This window comes from Formica exsecta, unplaced genomic scaffold, assembly GCF_003651465.1.
Source record: "Formica exsecta isolate Colony F162 unplaced genomic scaffold, ASM365146v1 scaffold174, whole genome shotgun sequence".
Classification (NCBI taxonomy): domain Eukaryota; kingdom Metazoa; phylum Arthropoda; class Insecta; order Hymenoptera; family Formicidae; genus Formica; species Formica exsecta.
Window position 1 is genome coordinate 603,070 of NW_021849056.1, and position 19,163 is coordinate 622,232.

Here is a 19,163-nt window from a genome sequence, read left to right on the forward strand (position 1 = left end):
TAGGGAAAGGGCGCCTCTTCTCTGACATCCGCGTCGTTCGTACGATGCGTCCCAAAGGAGCGTCGACACCGAGGGAATGTTCTGTCTGCGAATTACAGGATTTTTACGAAACGCGCAAACCCCCGAAATAGGAGGATCTGAATGCTCCTCCTCTCCATCCGGGAGTCACGTGTTTCGAACGAGATAGAATTCCACGGAAAGTTGCTCGGACTGTGCCCTTCGGGTTCTCTTGAACCAACCGCATTTGGAGAATCCCGTGATAAGGATGGGATAGAGTAGAATAATATTTATGTATTACAGGAGACAAAATTTCCGAACGCTAGCTCTCCTCTCAATATTGGGGAACGAAAAAGAAAATGATATAGACATTTCGAAAATAACACGGGTTGACAAAATGAGATCATTTTTTTTTTTTTTGCTTCAAGTTCTATCAAGTTATTTCTGGTAGACTTTTTAGCGCTGCTTACAAATCTGGTTATAAAGATAGCATATTACGTCGAGTTTTTGAGAAAACTTCAAAGTTGCTAAAATAGGAATTTTTGATACTTTTGCGTGAGTTATATGTTTCGATGAGGACGTGCTCCAGAAAGCAGTGACAGCTCAAAGTTCGAGATTTATACTTTATGATAAAAATGCCAGAAGTCTCAGGCAGGAAAGGTTTTCCTTAAAAAAAAATTGTCGAAACATAAGAAACATCTATCGCAGTGTCCCCAGTCATACGTCTCCAATTGTCCGTTACTAAAATACTAGTGCCAAAAATTATTCTAATTTTGTTTTTAAGTGATAGCGACCACAAAAACTAACACATACCCACTTCCATGATTTGAATAATTTTTCAAAAATTTGGTCCGCCAATTTTAGAACCTTCATTTTTAATTTTGAAATTTCAACACGTGATTCGTGATGAATGACCAGGCAAACGTATACATATCAATTTTCATGATTGGAATGATTTTTTTTTAAATATTGGTAACGGACATTTGGGGAGACGTATGACTGGGGGACACTGTGATAAATATTTCTTATGTTTCGACCATCTTCTTTCAAGAAGACCTTTCCTGCCTGGGATTTTTGGCACTTTTTTTAACATAAAATATAAGTCTTGAGCTTCATTTTGAACTGTCATTGCTTTCTAGAGCATGTCCCCATCGAAAGATATAACTCACGCAAAAATATCAAAAACGCCTATTTAAGCAATTTTGACTGAGGTTTTCTCAAAAATTTGACATGATACGCCATTTTTACGGCCAGATTTGTAATTAGCTAAAAAATCTACCAGAAATGATTTGATAAAACATAAGGTAAATTTGGTGTTGAATAGTAATTAATAATTGGAAAATAAAATATAACAAAAATAAGATAAATTCTCTCTCTCTCTCTCTCTCTCTGTATTTCTTACACAATATTCCCTTATTTAACTACTTAACGAATATTATTCTTAAGTAAGACAATACATTTGAATAAATGTTATCAGAGCGTTTTAAAACAACCAGATCTCGAAAATGATTAAAAGCACAATAATGTGAAACATATATAGCTCTTTTAAATAATCACTTCAAGTTTTCTTTCACATCCCCATCGTCTCTTGATCGAAACGATAACAAACGACAAATTTTGTGTCGCCCACGTGATTTCTCTCACGCGGTCATGTTACCATCGTTCAAAGTCCGTTCGAATGACGCATGTGCGTGTAATCGTCGTTAAATCAAAAAAAAAAAAAAAAAAAAAATAAAAAAAAAACTATTTGCACAAGCATACTTAAATAATAGGGCACATATTTATACAAATTTTTTTGATTAAAATAATATGTACAATCATGTCCTAAAATATTGACCATTCCTCCTGAAACACCCTGTATGTATACGTTCACCAAGTGATTTCGTTTATTAAATTTTATTATTTTAAAGAGTTGCATATATGTATAATGAGGTTTTTAGAGTATTAATTATTTTTTTTTATTCAAATCAATAGATTAGTAATTTTATAAACAATTAAACTTCCATATTCTTGCGATGACTTTCGATTGCTGATCTAATTCAGAATCGAGTGCGTTATTGTGTATCCCGTCAAAGTGTATTATGATTAAAATGCAATGCGGCAGGAATTCCTGTGTAGTACATTAATTACATTCATCGTTATATCACGGTAATTCGCGTACCATGAGGATTATTCAACCGTTCAATATGCGCGTACAATACGTGTTAATGTACGGGTAAACACTTTTATACTAAAAAGCGAAACTCTCGTCTATATTTCTTTCTCTTCTCGATATCGTATTCTAATGTACTAGACTTGTAATTTAATACCAACAATGATTTATGAGGCATAATAATCTTCACATTAATATATTTCCAATTTTATTATGACACGACAACATCTTTATATGTGAGAACTATAATTAAATATTTGACCGAGTCGATCGTGCAATAAGAGATTAATGGACAATAATTGACGGTTTGACGCGCGAGAGGAGAAATCGTGCCAGATATGAATATCTTTTGCCGCGCCTGTCTATATAATCATCCTGTAGAAAATAAAAATAAAGCGCCGTCTATCTTGGCAGCCGCAGCAGCGCCATTTTTGAAATTGATCCTGATTGATCGACCGTTAATTTTTTATCTAATAACGAAGAGTGACACGGCCGATAATGGAGTCGGGCTAGTTAAAGCGCTCGATGCATTATCCAAGGTAATATTCATTAAAGTGATTACGCTTTCGCCGGAAATTCAACGTAATATTATTGCGAGTTTCCCTTATAATTCACTTATCCGAAAAATGATTAAACCTTTATTCAATGTAAGTTTGTCTTATCTGAAAATTGCAAATCTTTTCCTTTCCCGAGTGTTATCGCGAATTGCTGAATATTACATTGAGCGAGAGAGAATCAAATCAAGTTATAAAAATTTTAATGACGATCCATATTTGCTATTTAATAAATAATTTTATTACCCAAACACATTGAACGACCTACATTACTCTCAATAAATCAATACAAATTCATAACGTAACGCACACAATAATTTTCCATATAATAACTTTGTGCAAAACAAAACATTTAATTATTCAACAAAAACATCCATCAAACTTTAATCATACTCTACTTATCAAGTGTGTAATGACGAGTTTGTAACAATAGCGTTATGTAAACTGGCTTAATATTCAAGCAGTACAATGCAATTTATTTCACCACACGCGTTATTATTCAGCGTTCTTTCTCCGACATCCCCAGCATTTGTCTGCATAAAACTCTACTTTTCAACGTAAAAAAAAAATTCCACCACCATGGAATAACTTTTATGAGAATCGTAAAGCTACTGGCGCAACGCCGGAAGGCTACGTTAGATGGCTGGTTCGCGTCTATGCTTAAAAAAAATATTAATTAAAATAAAGAAAAAAATTGATAATATAAAGTAACGAGAGAATCTGTACGATACGTACGCGAGCAATTTTCGTTTTCATTTAGAGAAGTGAATATCTAAAAAAATATCCGGGGGTCGACGCATGACAAAATTTTATCATATTATCATAGTATATTTTTATAGAAAAATAATTTTTTTTGTGACAAAAAATCCGACGAAAAAAATAGTCAGTGTTTTAGAGTTAAACGTGACTCACTTGTCGGAATCCGCGACGATAAATCGAATCGGCTACAATTCGAGGAGGCTCTGCCGGCAACATGCGAGTTTGGCCGAGCAAACAAGAGAGCGTGCGTATCCGCAGACGTCGTAAAATTGATATTTATCCTGGCTGGCGTCCAGTGCGGAAGCTGCGCCAGCTTTTTCGCGGATAATGCGGCGCGACGTGATTATATGTATAGTTTCGGAAACCGCCGACGCCGGTTTTTTCCGCGCCCTTTTTGCAGCCGCGGATTAAAAGAAGGCGTACGCGACAGATGGGCAATTTTGACTCATGTAAAAAAAAATTATAAATATCTTTTTTCATGGCAAAACATTAATCGCGATCGATCGATTATCCCTCATACGGAGTATACGTCATTATAAATAAAAAAAATAAGCAGCAAGCAAAATATAGGGTGCTCTAAGATTACCGAGTCAGCTTCTGTCTTTATCGAATGTATACAAAAAGCGGCGAAGAGTCTTTGTTATTACAAAAGCGTCGAATTAGTATGCTTTAGCGTCGACACAAGTATCCTTCCAAGTATCTTAGCAACGCGCAACATTTTGCCGCTACGTCGTTATTAAAGAGAGCGCCGAGTATTATCGCGATTTACGGACGGCTTCTCACGAGTCACGTTCGCCCTCGGTCGTATCCTAGGATTATTGGATGTCACCGGGGGTATTCGATACCGCCGCGTGTGCGCTTTACTTCCGTAAAGTGTAGGCTGTAATCCCGGACGGACGCTTCCTATCGGTCGATCTCTCGATTTCTTCCGCGATAACGGAATAATCTGGCAGAGGCGGATCTCTCTTCCCCGAGCAGAGAAAATACTATATTTCTGAACTAGCGACCGACCGCATATCGTGTACGCGAAATGTCGATAACCGGCGAAACGGATTTTGCCGAAGTCGACACGAACAATTTAATTCCCCATTTATGAACGGTTCATCGATATTCGAGAAAATTTCACATCTCTCGATACAAATTTTCTCATAATGGAAAATCGCATCGGCGTGCGTGACAGCATGACATTTCTATGAAGGATGTTTTGGCTCTATAATAGTAGTAAAAAAGTGTCAAAATTAAAAAAAAAAACATGTTTCTTACGTTTACATTTAAAAAATTGAAAAATCAAATAAATAAATCCGGATTATAAGAAAAATAAATATTTGTAATTAATATGTTTCCTAATTTATGACAAAAACTTTTGATCGTGAATACTTCCTGAAATCAACTGCAAGAAACAAAAAAAGAATAATTTGCAGAAAGAGAGAGAGAGAGAGAGAGAGAGAGAATTTTTGAGAGAGAGAGACAGATAATATTTTTCTACAATTTTTAGTAAATAACTTTTAAATAAGTAAGTGTATTTAAATCAAGTTTTGCACAAATATTTATTAGAGTTTTCTTGATATATGTGAAAATTTTTATTTCGTTGGCAATGTTTTTTCCTTGTTAAATTTGTCAATAAGTGCTACAATACGTGATTTTTCATAAGAATCAATAATAATTTTAAACTTAAATAATTTCCAAACCGTTAAGAGAATTGTGCGCAAGTTTTGCACAGATGTTCAGAAGAAATAGTAGAACAATCTACGAAATTTTCATGCTTTCATCAATGTTTCAACATATGTATGACACATACATCCTTATATTGAACGACGACGATCAATGCATATCCTGCACTGCGTAATGTAAAGAATAGATATTTAAAGACTGTTCAAATAATATATTTTTATTAAGATTATAATTAATATCAAATAATAAAAAAAAATAATAATAATAATAATACTGGAAGTACAAATTATTTTTTTTATGTATGACAGAAACATGAACCAAAGTTCTTCGGACCGATAAGTATGTAAAATATAATAATACAAGATGTATAATAATATAAGAGTGTCATATATTCAAATTGCTAAATTGCAGAACTTTGCGCGAGAATTTTACATCAAGGTATTTTATGAAAACGATCGATGGAATAAAAAAAGCGCGTGTCCTCCGCAACGATTCGCTCGATCGACGCTTTCTCGCGAATTATCCGTGACCAGATTCGGCCAACGTAACCGCGAAGGACACGAAAACCGGAAATACCTGATGTCACCTACAACATTACGACGCGGCACACCCACGACGCGCAATTCTGCGGCACGAAAAAAAGAAAAAGGAAACGATTGTTCACGAAGGCACGGAATAACGCGACGAGATTTTGATGACGTCGTATTTCAGCGGGTTCTGTAACACGAGATACCCGGTTTCATAGCCAGTATTCAAAAGAAATTATACGTTGCAAAAAGTTGGAACATTTTTCGAATTTCAAAGAAAAAAATCGTATATTTCTCTCAGTTTTTTTGCGGGTAAAAATATTTCATTTCATCTCGATATAAAAAAATGAATTAATAAAGAATATTTATAAGATTAAAATTATGTATAATTATGTTTTAAAATAGAAAATTATCGTCTATTATGACATTTATACGATCAAATATGTACAGGTTATTCTGCAGTTCCAACGGAATACTGAACTTTGAATGACGAGCAGCTTTGTGAATATTTTATCGAGAAACCATCGGCGGAGCGATAAAGTATTAAGGTCGACTTCCGACGTTTAGGACGAAGCATAGGGTGGCAGTAACTGGAGCAGGACTTCCGCACTGGAAATCAAAATCGACGGGCAGACCTATTTTTCTTATTTACGTTGTACATATTGCTTAACGCATGTATGCACATCAGAGTTAAAAAACATATATAGTAAATTTCTGTAATATTTTGCGTCATTTAAATTAAATAAATGTAATTATAAATCACACATGTGTCATTTCAAGCGTTCATAAAAGTACTTAAGGGAACTAGGCAATAGTATTTGTCGAAAATAAAGTCTTTTTTTGAGAATTTATTACAAAAAAAATGAATTAAAATCGAGAATTGTTCTTTAACAAAATGTTTATTAGGGATATAAACAAAAATTTTTTTTTTGTTGATATGCATTAAAAATGGCGCTGCAGATGGCTGATCGAAAATGATTTTTAAATAAGTTTTGCAGTAAAAATCAAACAATTTTTTTAAAAAAGTTCGTCAAAAAATGGATCTGTTTAATTTTTTTCACAAAAACTAAAGTTCGAACAGACTTTTTAGAGGTTCAGTCCAAAATTATATATATTGTAAACATGCTCAATTTTTTTCAAGTCGATTTAAGCTTCTGTATTTGAGTTGTCACTACAAAATTTATTTAAAAATTCTTTTCGATCAGCCATTTGCAGCGCCATTTTTAATGCATATTCTCAACAAAAAAATTTTTTTTATAATTTATAATTCTAATAAACATTTTGTTAAAGGACAATTCTCGATTTTAATTCATTTTTTTGTAATAAATTCCCCCCAAAAAACTTCATTTTCGACAAATACTATTGCTTAGTCCCTTTAAGAAATTATCGCGAATCGCAGTATTTGGCATCTTTATTTTGACAGTGTGTAAAAAAAAGAAGGGATCGTTCAAGCTACGAATGCGGGACAGAAAGAGATGCAACGCCGGTATAGCAATCGCTCTCGGTCGAGAGAATCTCGTCGCGGCGGTGGCAGCGAATTTCACGGTTAATCGAACCGTTTTCCTTCCACAACTCACACCGGCGGTCTCTCCTTTCGATTTCGGGCGCACGTGTGAACGCGACGCCCGGAACAATGTATGATTCATTTCACGGCTCGTTAGAGAACCGCGCGAGCGCGGACTCTACGCCTGGCCGAGCGTGCCGGAAGAGAGAGCTCACAAAAATGCCACCCTCTAGAAGAGGAGAGCTTTTCGTGCCTCCTGCACGATCGTAAAGCGTTACGTCTCCGAAGCACGAGTTCTTTTTTTTTTTTTTTACGTACGATTTACGATTTACTGACCGAGTCGTTGAAACAACGATTCGTAGTCTGATTCGAGTGTCGAAAATACAATATTGTCCATCCATTAGAATTCTGATAAACAAAGATTAACGAACTCTCTGAAGCTGGAGTGGCGCATCGATCAACCGTAGGTGAGGTACCGCAAACAGGCGTCATCGCGGCAGCAATTATACGCCTTCGTTTACCGTGACTCGTCGTCGGTGAAGTATGCGAGTGGGGTGCTTTGTGTTGAACGACAACGTCAAACGCATCATAACGCGCGCGAGGGTGCGACGCGTCTTTGGGGGCGCGGTTTTACCTCTCTCCTCCTCGTGTATATTTATTTCATCGGGATCTTTTGCGGCGTGCCGACCCTCGCTCGTGTTTGACGATCCTCGAACAGCTGAGCGCCTCCGGCTGCTCCAATGCAGCTCCGACTGTTCTCTTTTTCTTTCTCTCTCCCTTTCTTTTTTTTTTTTTTTTTTTTAAACCGACAACTAGTCGCGCGTGCTTCCCCTTTTATGTAAGTACACACGATGATAGATGCGGGGTGCATTCTCTCTCTCTCTCAAATGAGCATCGGTAATCCGCTGTGAAATTCGCACGGTGCAACGGGCTCTCCTGCATTTTCGCGCGCGAATTCGCGGCACGTCGATCGCGATCATTTAATTAATCGGCCTCAACAAACACCAATATTCCCGGCTCAACAAGCGGCACGGTGTAGATTGTGCGTTGCATCGTTATCGTATTATTATTGTACCGCTTTGTTCGCTATTGATTGACAATGATAAATGTGAACTTGCTCGCTATACACGTTAAAACACTAACAGAAATTATTAGAGAACGCTATAGGAATAATTAATTACTTACACGAGATTAATAAATTAAAATTAAAAAAATACACTTTAAATTCGTTCAAAAGCTGAAAGCGTTTTGTTAGAGACAGTGGTCGATCACGACGAAATTCACATTCTCATTATGAGATATGAGAATCGCCGAGAAGGGCGTAAATCTCGTTTGATTAACGACACACGTTTACGGAACGATGCTGACGAGCCCTGCAAAGGCTGCTATACTCGGAAGGTCGCGCGGATATGACGAGATGACGCGCCATTCATCGAAATCCGCGGATTTACGGTGCACCTTTTACCGCCATACAAACCGCAAATCCTCACGATGAAATAACTATAACACATGGGACATGTGGCATACACATATATCCCGCTTTATATGCCTTTCACGTCACGCGAGAAATTCTACGTCAGAACAAATGTAATTTCGCAATAAATTGAAAAATTTGCCTACCCTTATAGAAAAATATTTTCAATGTGATAAGTGGAGGAAATATAAGTTACAGGATTAAATTTGAGAAAGAGCTTTTTAAGGATGTTTTGGCTGTACAATAGCAGCAAAAAACTGTCAAAATTAAAAAAACAAAAACACATTTCTTACGTTTATACTGTTTGAAAAATCAAATATATAAATCCGGATTATAAAAAGAATTAAAGTATCATAAAATAATATGCTTTTTAATATTTTCGTAAAAGAAGATAGTTGTAATTAATATTTTTCCTAGTTTATGACAAAAATTTTTGATCGTGAATATCTCTCTGAAATCAACTGCAAGAAACAAAGAAAAACGAATAATTTGCAGAAAGAGAGAGAGAGATAGATAATATTTTTCTACAAATTTTAGTAAATAACTTTTAAACAAATAAGTAAATCTAAATCAAGTTTTGCATAAATATTTATTAGAATTTTCTTAATATATGTGAAAATTTTTATTTCGTTGGCAATGTTTTTTCCTTGTCAAATTTGTCAATAAGTGCTACAAAAATTCCATAAGAATCAATATTAACTTTAAACTTAAATAATTTCCAAACCGTTAAGAGAATTGCTCAGGTTTCGTACAGATACTAAAAAGAAATAATAGAACAGTCTACGAAATTATGCTTTTGTCAATGTTTTGATATATGACACATACATCCTATTAAAATTCTAAGTGACAAAAAGTCTTTTAATCAATGTTTTTGGACTTTTGTAAATTATTAATTTGAGATAAAGCAGTTTAAAAAAAAATACCTATCTTTTTCTATTATTAAAGTTGTAGTAATTAATTATTCCTCCGATCTTATTCATACCGGAAATTCTGTCCGATAAAAATTTAATTATCAATCTCCGATAATTATCGGATAATTCTTTCAGATTTTAGCGTTACGATTCAGGTACGATTTGTGGATTTATCTACCTCCTTTATTCTTACTTTTTTTAACATCCTGGTTTATTATCTTATCCGACGAAAGGATTCTGATGCTCCATCCCATGCCAATCCTACTTTTATCCTGCTACTATGTTGCGATGAGACAAAAATAGAAAGAAAATGTTCTTTACGACGCTTCGAGACACATCGGTGAGTCCTTCGTCGAAGATCCATTGTCGCGGAACTATTCGTTTTACCTTGAAAAGACGCGATATTACTCGTAGCCAGAAGGAAAAGCAATCGACGGACTATATCCTTCTTTCTTCCTTCCTCGTCAGCCCTTTGTCGTGTCCTCGACTGGTCAAACCGGACGCTAGTCAATGGACGAAATCGTTTTCACCGTCGATCGACTACCAATTCTCCTCGACAAGAACTTCGTCGAGAAAAACGTTTCCGAAAAAAAACTACTTTTAGGCTCGATTCTCGAATTCAATTTCTGCCGTAGACGTATAAATGGATATTCGTGATTTATTTCATTTAAATAAAAACCGTAAAAAATCCTACGACGTGCTTTGATAAATTTCAGCATTTAGTTAAAAAAATGAAATATTTATTTATATATTTAAATGTCAAGTAACTGCAAGCTGCATTGTGTGAATTTGAGACACGCGAATTCTCAATTTGTATAATAGTCTCATCAATACACGCATCATATATTTATCAATTTTTTTTTGTTATAAAAATAATGCCATAAAAAAGACGCATTCAAAAGTCCTTAAAAGACGATTTTAAACATGTTATGTAATATTATTATAATAATGTATCCTGATCTCAGAAATTTTTAATCAAATAATCCTTGAGTTTAAGATAATTGTATAATAATTATTTTAAGAAAATAGAAAATAAGAGTCCCTCATATGCTCTTGAAAAAATATTATTTTTTATATAAATAAAATATATAATGAACATTAAAATAAATTTATTTGTATATGTGATGAATATTAAATTGTACGAATCGCTCGTTTATTGTTGAAATTCGACAAAAGATTCGTGGTTTAATTTGATGAAGACATGATTGGACACATGTGCGTGAAAACGAAAGCATCGAGGAGACTACCGTTTCCAATCAATTAATGTCTGTATAATCGTCTTGTCTATGGAATTCACGAGGGTACACAGGGAAGCGGTTCTCGGCACCGTAATCGTATCAGTGCCAGTGCATTCGCTGTTGGATTGAATTGTGATTAGTTCAAGTTGATAAATCAATTATATATCGCTTGTCATCGTTGCAGTTCACGACACGACCGAATCTGCATAATTCCCGATGGAAAACAATGCAAAAATTTCAGATTTATATTTTTATGTATTTTTAAACAACAAAACAATTGCAAATAATATTCAAGTATTAAAGTAGATATAGTTTGTATCTACTTACGTGTTTAAATCGTGCAAACGTTGTATCATTTCTTATACCGAAGAGAGAGAGAGAGAGAGAGAGAGAGAGAATAATAAAATAATATTAATATTATTTAACTTTTATTTTAAGTTAAATAATATTAATTTTTTCTTTCTTTTATGTCATTCTTTTTTTGTTCAATCACGATTTACGCTCGAAACGAATTATGACAATGTGCTCGAGACGCAAAATTAATCGAGGTCGGCCCGAGGCAAGAATACCAGATATACCAGGTTGCCGGTAATTTCTAAATCAATCATCGTCGCGCGCTTCGCTGCATTCGCGACCAATTCGGACGCAACCTGACTCGCGTCTGGTTTTGCGATACGAGCCAACGATGCTATTATCGATTTCCGATTGAGGAAGTGTGCGCGTCATCGCGTTCGACGATGTCACGCGCGCGAGTGACGTATTTGACGTGTATGTGTGTGCATGTGTGTGTAGTGCGCTTCGTCTATTATTATTTATTATTATTATATTCCTAAATTAACATCTGAAAATCCTATCATGATACATTCATTTTTGATTTATTTCTCTCTATCAAAAATGATGCACACATTCACTTTCGATTTATCTCTCCGATTTATGTATCGAGAAATACACCCACTGTCGACTTCCAAGTCTATTATAAGAAATATGAAGAAATAATCGCACAAAATTCTATCTGTCGACCCGGAGATAAAAGAACCGACACCACTCAGTAAGATAAAAGAACCGCTGATGAAGACGTCTTCTATTTCATATTGTTGCGCAATAAAAGACGTAGAATTATTTGAACAACCGTATTTGTGATCCATCGCGAGCCGAGATCGTTTGTTTTTTCGTTTTTACCGTGTACCACCAGCCTGCGTGCGTTCGAAACTCCTGCTGTACTTTGTACCTCTCGAATCACCTGTTCGACTTTGTTTAGCAAATAAAGTTGGAAAGTGGAACTCGTGAAGACAAATATTTTGCTCGAAAACCGCGTTATACATAATCATCCATCAAGTATCATTTCACTTGCTCGTTTCAACAGCTGATGAATTAATTTCTTGCATCGATCGATTCTGCGACGATATTCGAACTATCTCCCATTTGCACCAAATACGCGATACGAATACTAATTGAGTGGACTTTGATCTCTCTCTTGGGGTGTAATCTTGTGAGGTCATATCTGCGATTACATTTCATAAAAATTGTCACGTGTATCACCTTCGTGGCGCAATCGGCTAACGCTGCTAATCAAAAAATTAATGATTCCATATTTTTTTCGTATGGATCCTCAAATATGCCAAAAAGTAAGTCGCCCAACGTGGGGCTCGAACCCACGACCCTGAGATTAAGAGTCTCATGCTCTACCGACTGAGCTAGCCGGGCTGTTACACGGTCCATCTTGGCTGAAATAAAATTTAAATAATGGATGTAGAAAGATGGTGAATGGAGACATAAAATTAGATATCTTCGCATCGTTAAGCCGTTCTAAATTTCTATCTAGCAAATTGTTTTAAATATTCTGCTTAATTCTAATGTTGAATGAAAATCGAAAAAGAATTTTGAGAAAACATTAGATAAAGCAAATGGAATTTGCTTGGATTTCCCATTTAAAATCGCGTTTTTAAAACAGTTACACTTTTCATCTGAATATTTCTAGATTTCCCAATAGGAATCCGTGGTTCTTTTGTGTGTGAGAAATCTGATTAGATTCCCGAAATCTTCTATGCAAACAATAACTAACCATGAAGCAGCGTACATGGGGAAAATCCGTCTCGTCATTTCGTTTTCCTGTTGCTGCAATCCAGACGAGCCATCCTAAAATTCCGTGGCAAACGCGGGTATTCGTCGAAGCGTGCACGCGTGATGAGACTTTCGCGGCATCGCGACAGCAGCGTCGACGCGATTAATTCAAGCCGCGAAACGACGCAGGGGGATGGGACATATATTACCCGCGGGACATCTCCTCGCGCGCGGAGAGAGAGCGGAGGTGCGTTTCTCTAATTCTACATCGCGCGAGATGCCATGAATAATGCAGCTGCGTATTATCGCGACGAAAAGATGCCTCTCGCGCGAAAGCCGCGAACTGCCACTTACCTCAAGTCGAACGTCAATGCAAACACGCCTAAATAACCGCACACGTGTGTGCTCGGCACGTAAAATGCAGGGTCGAACATGCACGAAATGCGAGCGAAAACGATCGCTTCGAATTCCAATTTTACGTCCCCTTTTTTCCATCAAAATTACTCATCTTCTTTTCGTCGAAAATGAACCGTATCGCAATCAATGTGGGGCTCGAACCCACGACCCTGAGATTAAGAGTCTCATGCTCTACCGACTGAGCTAGCCGGGCTGTTACACGGTCCATCTTGGCTGAAATAAAATTATTCCTGAGTATATTCGACACGAAATTAATCAAATATATTTGCATATATATGGATATATAACGCGCGAGTTTTTGTATTAGAAAAATATTAATTATTTATCTTTCATAATTTCAGGGAGAGAGAAGATTGACATACCATTTCACAGTGCAAATAAAACAATGTTTTCATTCAAATATATGCACAATTATCAAGTTAGCATATTTCACGACATATGTACTTTGCTTTATTACTTAAATACACACACATATTGTATATATATCTTGCACTCGAAAATTATATGCTTAATTAAAAGATCGTGTTAAGTAGCCGCATAAAAACTTAGCAAAATAAAGAGTGCCATGATTGGATAAACGCAGGCTTATAATAGCAGGTTCATAGCAAATTTTTCTTTGTCGCGTGATATAATACGATATACATTGAAAAAATGCCTCATAAAACCATTCCCGTGAACTTGGCACACCATATCTAAAAATCTAAAAGTTTTTTTAGAGTTCTGACATTCTTTTGAATAGTTCTAGAGTTCTACATAAAAATTTTAAATAGTTCTGGTGATTAAATATAAAAAAATCGAATCCGAAGATATGGTGCGCTAAGTTCACGCAGCGCACCGAATCATAAAAATCAATTATTTCTTCAGAGTTCTAGTTTGTTTTACAATAGTTCTGAAGTGTCAAATATATCAATAGTTCTAGCAATTAAAAGCAAAAAATCGATTTTTGAAAACTCAGTGCCCAAATTGCAATCCGCATAAGAAAAGTAAGGTGTATGTGTAAAGTTGTATTATTTCGTGGAAATTCATAAATAATTGAGAGTTCTGGGTTTATTTTCAATAGTTCTATAGTTCTTGATAATTAAACAAATAGTTCTGGTCATTAAACCAACAGGATAATTTGAGACGCTAACTTCACGCAGCGTCTCACTTTATCCTATGACATTTTTCTTATGGGACATATATTACCCGCGGGACATCTCCTCGCGCGCGGAGAGAGAGCGCAGGTGCGTTTCTCTAATTCTACATCGCGCGAGATGCCATGAATAATGCAGCTGCGTATTATCGCGACGAAAAGATGCCTCTCGCGCGAAAGCCGCGAACTGCCACTTACCTCAAGTCGAACGTCAATGCAAACACGCCTAAATAACCGCACACGTGTGTGCTCGGCACGTAAAATGCAGGGTCGAACATGCACGAAATGCGAGCGAAAACGATCGCTTCGAATTCCAATTTTACGTCCCCTTTTTTCCATCAAAATTACTCATCTTCTTTTCGTCGAAAATGAACCGTATCGCAATCAATGGACCGATCGATTCGAATTAGTTCCGATAGCTTGAAACGACAGTTGCTTTTTCGTCACAGCAATCGAGCAACATTTGATGAATTTTGACTGAATATTTGATGAATACCCACACTCGAGAATATTATATTCCGATCTTTAACGAGGCATAATCGACTCGTTTTCTTATTTGCTCCTTTAGAGAAGATTAATCGACATCATTTAAAAGATTCGCGTTTGCATCGACAAGTTAATCGAGTCTGTTCAATCTTGACTTTACGTCCAAATTTAATCTCTACGCAAAAAATGGCAAGTGTCTGACAAATAAAAAAAAAAACCAAAAAAAAATAATTATAATTAATAACATTTAATATCCTTATCTGTGCGACGCCTTTCTAGTACTCACTTTTAAAATATACACTGAAAAAAAAAAACATAATTAATGCCACGAGTGTGCAGCAAAATTACCGATCGTAGCATGGTTTCACCACTTTGTGTATACAGTGTTCTCGAAATATGTTTGACGACAATTTTTGAAGGATTGTAAAGTTATTTTTTTTTTCTAGTAATCTCAGTACAAAATTATTTAATATCTCTATTTATCGACAATCTCTATTTGTTTCTAATAATTAATTAATATTTAATTAAGACCTAAACTAAATATTTATAAATATTATTATTAAATATTAATTATTTTTTCTATCGTTTGAAAAATGAAAACTTTTTTATCTGAAATAAATTGTTCAACAAATCTTATACCATACAAATTAACTACGCATTTCTCGATACACCCTATACGCCAACGATAGTACGAGTGAATACGTAAATCGTATCTATCGCGCAAATTGCTATCTAGTCCCCTTTTAAGCACTCCAGCAGCATTTAAAGCCCCATCGGCGCTTTCTATCGGAAACGCGTGAATTTACATTAAGCCGCCATGAATGCGAGCAATAGTAAATCTCTAAAGCGACAGTAAGCATCGCGCGGGTGTATTGTGTGTACCGGGAATAATCGATCCGTGCACCACCATAATTTCTCCCCCCGCCGTCTTTTTGGCACGCGCCGCTTTTAGGGCCCCTCTCGCCGGTATCTCACGGGGCTTTCTATCCTAGAGTTACCGCACTGTCGTGGAATAAACACCGGTTCGAGAAAACCACGTCACGCCACGTTCTAAACCGCAGTAAACCATGGGGGCGTCTGTCGCATTATCGATTGTTGTGCACGAGCGTCAAGAGAGCCGCGCGCATCGTTTGAATTTTCTTACGGGGATTTATGTAATTCGTTCAAATCAAAAAATACGCGTTCGTTGAGGAGAGATCTTGCTTTATAATCGCAACAATTGTGCACGTTTATTTCTCGCGCGAGAGATATCTGAAAAATTTATTTTTAACGTCAAATGATTTGACGAGTTTCGGGACAACTTTTGCGAGGAAAAAAATTTCGATAGTGACGGTCATTTTTCGCGATTTTGCAATAACATCAAAGAACTTCAATTCAAAAATGCTAGGATAAGGCAGGTACAAAAATAAGTCCTCTCCCCGACGGGGAATCGAACCCCGGTCTCCCGCGTGACAGGCGGGGATACTAACCACTATACTATCGAGGATTTCTTGAGGGAGGGTTTCCCACTAACTGTACTAAAAGGACATATAATGTCGTAAGAACTATAACAAAATTATTTTATAATTAATTTAAGAAGCTTTAAATAAAGACAAGCAATGCAAAAATAATAGCATTAGAAATATTAATAGTATATAAAGAAGCATTAATAAACAAAATACTCTAAAAACCTCGACTTAATTTTAATAATAGATCCTTTAACTTATTTAAAATCAATCTCTTGTTTCTTTATACATGCGTTCGTTAAGATATATTATTCACGATTTGTGTTTCCTGTATTTCGAGTTCGGAAGCGAACAGTTGATTTATTTTTTATTTCATAGAAGTAAACGCAAAAAAATATATAGCCTAATATTATTCATTTATAATTATATTAAATGCAAAATTCTACGCGCAAAACTTGTAGAATAAAAAAGAAATCGACGAGGATGGGATTCGAACCCACGCGTGCAGAGCACATTGGATTAGCAGTCCAACGCCTTAACCACTCGGCCACCTCGTCACGCGTAAGTTCCTGTTCAAAATGTTTATAATAAGGAATAATATATCGCTTTGTCCGCAAATGTATTACTCAGCAACTTTCGCAAATTGCATAAGATTAGCAAAAATAGCCGATTTAAAACATATGTTGGCGCATATTAGTCTCTACAGCAAATATAGCCTGTGTATTAGCAAATCTACAATGCAGTTTTTAGTTGAACGATTTTAGTTAAGTTAACAATTTTTTTTTTTCAGTGTACGGTTTAAAATTGTACGGTTAAATTTTTCTATAAGATAGCGATATATATATATGCATGTTTCCTCGCATTGTAAAAGCATGATATATCCAATAACGTCTGTCACATCTCACCCTTCGATAGCGTGATACTCGTGCTATCGAAAACGCTCGCGCCGGCCGTCTCGTCTCGGCGTAATCCGAGCGCGATGGTATCGCGATAATTGCCCGGTGCTCGAATAAACAGATTCGCGCCGTGAATGCCTTATAAGGCACGGGGCTTTTAAATATACGGGGCTGCGTTATATATGCATAAGTCAAGCGAGATATCGGCGGCCGATCGAAACCCTCGCGCGCGATTGGTCAATCGCGTCGTGAAATTAACCGGCTCCGAGATACACGTTCAACGTGTCTCTCGGTTTCGATGTTGCGTAATCGAAACCGCAGAGAGATAACGGATAAAATTTGACCGGCGAGATTCATTCTCTCGCGTCGCGCTGTCAAAAGAGACGTCACGTGCGCTCGAAACTTTAACATTGTCCGTGCCATTGATCATCGACGACGCAGCAGATCGGAATGTTTGCTCGTTTATCTCGTGTTAATAAACAGAGAGAAGACTGTGCGCTACAATTTACCAGACGCAATAAAGATAAATGCAATCTTTTCGATTAGAAAATCATTTCATTATAATTAACTTTCGCTAGTATTTAAGACATTTCGTCAGCGTGATGATTTTTTATTCATTTTTTTTCACGTCAAATAAATTATTTAAAGTCTTGACAAAATATCGCCCACTTTATAATGAATATAGACGGATACAGGAAAGATTTATGAAATTTGCATTAAGGATCAGCAAATATAAATATTTATATGATGGTACCCTGTCAGTGTTAATAAAATTCTGGTACTATTATTTTATCGTCTCATTATTTATAATATTATTATATTTTCTATACGAATATATTATCAAGACATGTTTTGCCGTAATGAATTCTAGTTTGTATTTCCCATAAGATCACGATATATTTGCAATCAATGATTTCTCTGTGCGCGAACGTCTCGATTCACGTGTTATATTCATCCGATTATAATGTACAATACATAGTCGAACTATTTTACATTGGAAATCGCAGATTCGTGTCCATTTACGCCGCCCGTCCGAATGGTGTAGGAGAGAATTATTTCCATGTATGCGCAGCGAATGCACATCTCCATGGAAATTCGCCCATTTCTACGGAGCTGTAAATTCTATAGTCCGTAAAGAGCGAACGCGCCCGATCGAACGACTCGGAATTTATCTCGGAATACCAACGATTTACGCGCGAATATCTCGCCGTGGATTCGGTTTCCTCTCGCGTTTTTTCCTCTCGTCGATTCTTCCTGAGGAATTTTTAAGCGGACTTAGGCGAAGAATATAAAACGTGAGAATTCCGCGCGAATAACTCTGAACAAACAAGTAACTTACTTTTCAATTAATTTCGAGCAAATTTCACTTTCACAGAAACTTAATTCGAGAACTAATTACACGAGCATCAACAAGAATTTATTGCTAAAAACAAAACAAATAATAATTTCGAGTAATTTCTGCAAAAATAGCGTATATCAAATCAAAGAATCTGATATTAAGGATGTTTTGGCTGTACAATAATAATAAAAAAACTGTCAAAATTAAAAAAGAAACATATTTCTTATATATTATATTGTTTGAAAAATAAAATTAATAAATCCGGATTATAAAAAGGATTAAAGTATCATAAAATGGTTTTTGACGTCTTCGGAAAAGAATACATGTGCATTTTTGTTTCAATTTACAGACCATAATTCATCCCGAACATCTATTCTTTATTTAAATATTTCTCAAGTAATATATTAATAAAAAGAGCTAAAATATATATTTTCAGAAATAATTTTTTTGAAGTGATTTACAATATTGAAATATCACTTTTAATAACGACAAATATTATTTATCACATTTTATATAAAATATTTTTATAAAATTGTATCGTGTGTGAAATGATTATAAAATAATTATTATATTAAATTTTTTCATTCTAAATAATTTAAA

General features: G+C 35.7%; 1 protein-coding gene and 4 non-coding genes across 6 annotated transcripts in view; all 5 read right to left on the minus strand.

Moving 5' to 3' along the window:
• LOC115233398 overlaps positions 1–19,163 on the minus strand; it is an 82,436-nt gene that overhangs the window by 53,571 nt on the left and 9,702 nt on the right. The gene's annotated exons all lie outside the window — the stretch shown is intronic.
• Positions 12,419–12,491, minus strand: Trnak-cuu. The gene has a single exon. It is a non-coding gene; the product is annotated as a tRNA-Lys (tRNA).
• Positions 13,386–13,458, minus strand: Trnak-cuu. Its single transcript has one exon. It is a non-coding gene; the product is annotated as a tRNA-Lys (tRNA).
• Trnad-guc lies at positions 16,298–16,369 on the minus strand. Its single transcript has one exon. It is a non-coding gene; the product is annotated as a tRNA-Asp (tRNA).
• Positions 16,804–16,885, minus strand: Trnas-gcu. Its single transcript has one exon. It is a non-coding gene; the product is annotated as a tRNA-Ser (tRNA).